This window comes from Hyalella azteca, unplaced genomic scaffold (genome assembly GCF_000764305.2).
Source record: "Hyalella azteca isolate HAZT.00-mixed unplaced genomic scaffold, Hazt_2.0.2 contig10602, whole genome shotgun sequence".
Taxonomy (NCBI): domain Eukaryota; kingdom Metazoa; phylum Arthropoda; class Malacostraca; order Amphipoda; family Hyalellidae; genus Hyalella; species Hyalella azteca.
The window spans coordinates 75537-79727 of NW_025940635.1; positions in this window are offsets into that span (position 1 = coordinate 75537).

Below are 4191 nucleotides of genomic sequence, written 5' to 3' on the forward strand. Positions count from 1 at the left end.
GTGTCTGACAGTGACTTCAAAGTTTTAGCTTCCAGTTCCGGTGTTTCTGATTTGCGCATTTTAGAATCATTGTATATTTTTAAACAGAGGCCTAGTTTGAATTTAGCTTTTAGCTCTTACCCGCTTGAAATTGTAAATAGGTAGGTTTTGCAGCTTAGGATTTTCGTTGTATTCTTGACTGTACTAATCACTGATTTATCTGTGTTCTAGAATTTTCGAACTGACCATGGAGCTGGACTCCAAAACGTTTTCTTTAAAGATACTATGAATTTTTGTGGTGTTTTCTTTGCTATTAAGTTTTTAGAAGTTCTTCCTATAATGGCTATATGCAAGCTTGATTTAAGACCAGACAGCAGACTCCAGAAAATGTTTCTTATAAAGTTATAATTTGCTTATCATTTTTCCTATGAATTAAACAAAAATTTTTGCTGGTATTGACTGATCAAAAATACATGTTAGCAGAAGTACATGGTTCAATGCCCACTGGCCACTGCTTGCAAGTTGCAACTTGCAAAGCCTCTAGCTCTGCCTGATTGTTTCTGCGTTCTGCCAAATGTGCCATTTGACCAGATTAAGATTGTCCTGCAGTCCTAAACAAACTACACATACATCAGAATATTGTCTCTAATCTCTATAGTGCTTCCAAAGTCCATCAGTGTACTTTGCAAAAATATTTCATAGAAATCTATGTGATGTAGGTTTCTGTGAAACTTTTTGAGTACCAAATAGTGATTAACTGTTTGTGTAGAATTGGTACGAGACTTTTAAATAAGTCTGTGTATATATTAGGAATCTTCTAAGTATGCTTGTATTTGCTGATTTCAATTTTCAAGTGGTAAAAAAAATATTAGATTAAGTTAAGAGATGGTTTTAGACACATAAAAACTAATTCCAACACAGCTTGGAATTAGACACACACAGCTGACAATTCGTTCCAAGCTGTGAGCAAAAATTAAAATTTTCTTAATTAAAAGCTTAATAGCTCTTAATTGAAAGCCTAAATAAGTAGTGTTCAATATTCAATAGTGTTCTAATGCCAAGCTGTGTTGTATTCCAATACAGCTCACACAGCAATCAGAATTTGAACACAAGAGTGTCAGAATTACGAATTAGTAGAGTTTAAAGCGCGGCCGAATTCGAAATTAGTCTCACAAAATGCTGAATTTAGTCACACACAGTGTCGGAAATTCGGAATATATGGATTTGGTAGGTTTGCATTCTAAAGGCTTTTAAATAAATATGGCAACATTTTGTGACGTTTCATTGTTGCTGGCGCCGCTGAGGCTGAGTGGTGCGTAGTGCGGTGTTTTGAGAAATTGGTAGAGCAAGGTCAACTATCAACTTTGACACATTTTTTGATGTTCTCGCTGGGTGACGCGCACTGTCTATCTTTGGATCTCAACATTTTCCCACCAGACGGCCTTGTACCTAGATATAATTTCAATTTGAAAGCTACTCTCACTGTCTCCGAGTAGACTCCGACTCGTGTATAAATCTTAGAACCAACAATGAGATTTAAGTACCTAGGTATTTCAAACTTTAGTCGAGTCGAGTCTCAACAATTAACAAAATTAACCTAGGGCTACAGGCAAAGGCGCAAAGCTACCTAGGCCTCAGCTACTAGAAATGGGGAAACTTTAACATAATTGACAGAGACTTGCAAGTTGCAACTTATCCGAACCTCCGAAGTCCGAAGCCGATAACGACTAGGTACATCAAGATCAAGTTCAACTACCCGCTATCGTAGCGTCTCGCTCGCCCGCGGCAATTCAATAATTCCGCCAACTGGCGCGTGGCGCCAAGTCCACTTTACGTTCTGAACGCAAGTGGCAATTCTAGGCATCCACTGAGTAGCCCAAAACAAATGTGAGGGTCTTACTGCATCTCTGAGGTCATCTCTTCACCTTCAACAAAGCACACACATTACTGCATCTCAACTAAATAATTTTGATCATGAAATTATTCTGAAAAATTTGATCAAATTATTCTGAATTGTTTATTACCCGGAGAAAAACAGATGAACATTTCCAAAACAGTGTCTCTACATATTATAACGGTTTCAGCGTTTATTATGCCGTAGGCCTGTCGCTGATTCTTAACATTGCAGAACATCCACAGCTTGTTGCGGCCTCAAATACGGAACTCATTGCTCCAATTTCGCTTTGCTAAACCGCCCGGCCTTCTCGCCGATTTTGACCAGAAACTGGTGCTCTGGCTGTGATCAAACCCGCGCCTCACAGCTCCTAGAACCATTACGCCACCCTGCCCATCTTGAAACGGAGGTGCATTCATAACGTTTGAGGTATTGGAAATCGATTAAATCGTTATGGAACTCAATTATGCACTACTTTTACTGTCATTTTTAGAAAATTATATATGAGAGTGCATTGAAAGCATAGAGTTGTGTTCGACAAATATGAAAATGTAAGAATCAATGAATTGATTTTAATGGCTTGGCAGAGTCTCACAGATATAATGGATTTCTGCGACCGAGTCAGTTACGACAGCAAGCAGTTAGGTGGCCAAATTTTCCGGGCCAGAATGAAGAGCAAAGCAGGTCTAAACTATGCATGTTTTTTAGTTGAGCCATGCAAGGCAGCCGTGATTTTGAGCCATGCAAAGAAGCCGTGACCATGATGAAATGGCAACTTGACCTCAAAATATGTCTCTTTAAGCCCACAGGTAAAAACTTTACATGCAATAAATGCAACAGATGCTCGAAATACGTTGACATTGACTGTAACATAACATAACATAGTGATTTGTGCGCTGAAGTGTAGGCCTGATGTGGCCTGTCGCAGATTCTTTTCCTTTTCGTGCCTTGTTCTAAATTTCGTGTTCTGTGTTGTTCCGTGGTCTTTTGTTTCGTGTTCTAGATGATCTAAAATTGTGTCATTTGACCGGATCTTTTCATGACTGACGATAGTTTGAAATAGCTACTAGACATCCACAGGGTTCGATATGGTGCTAGGCATTTCAAATTTGAACATATATTTTCCATAGCTTTATCTAGTCTGTTCTTGAACGCGTTCATACTTGGAGCGCCAACGATGTCATCGGGGAGGCTGTTCCACATGTCGGTAATTCGAAGCGAAAAGAAATGTTGTCGCGTGGACAAGTTGAAGCGCAGTTTTTTTATTTATAGCCGTGGCCCCTGGTGTTGGTTCTTGTTTCAAATTCTAGTAATCCTTCGGGGACCTTGTATAAACCATGAGCATACTTGTATACTTCAATGAGGTCCCCACGCAGACGTCGATAACTGATAAAACGAACTTCATCATCTGAATTTTACAATGAACTGTAAAATGTTGATTATGGTGCCGCCGCTGCTAACGCACCGCATGCGTTCAATACCTGATTACCTGTCATGTGAAATTTTGCATCCAATATCGCTTTCTGCGCATAAATTGATACCAAATGATTGAACATAAATATTTCTCATTAAGGTATCAATATCATATTCAGTAAACATTTGTCGTTTCAACAAGTTTGCGTGTACACAGAACAGTGAAGGGTTTTTCAACATTTGAAATTGAACTTTTGGAAATGACATTGGCGTAAATCAAGGGTATTGCGGATGCAGTTATAAATCAAAGCTTGATTAAAATCATTCAGAAAATAATTTCAGTGCCAGAATGAATCCTGTACTTTGGAGGTTGATAGCTGGATATTCGCTCCTGATAATGAGGGCCTCAGCTATCGCCAGTCTCGATGGGTCAGGGCACCGCAAAACTATGCTGGTGCAGGTGTGGGGGTTAGAACCCGACAACATTTAATTATTGTTTCGAGTTAGACTTGGTCTCAGGGGTTTCAAGGCCAGGGTAACAAGAGTTATGCTAATAAGAACAGGTTGAAATTAACTAGGGCGGCCATATGAGATTGGTCGGTTAATAGTAGTATAGTATATTGTGTTCGGCATTGAAGAATAGGCCTGGATAGGCCTGTCGCCGATTCTTATACTTCCCTTACACAATGACAACAAATTAAAGATTGCCAGTATTTATTATAGGCTCACGTGACCTGCTCGATGATGGTGGTCCTGGGACGAACCGGGAGACCAGGGCACGTGGTGATGACGAGGCGTCAGGAGCACGTGGTGATGACGAGGTGTCAGAAGCACGTTGTGATGACGAGGTGTCAGGAGCACGTGGTGATGACGAGGTGTCAGGAGCACGTGGTGATGACGAGGTG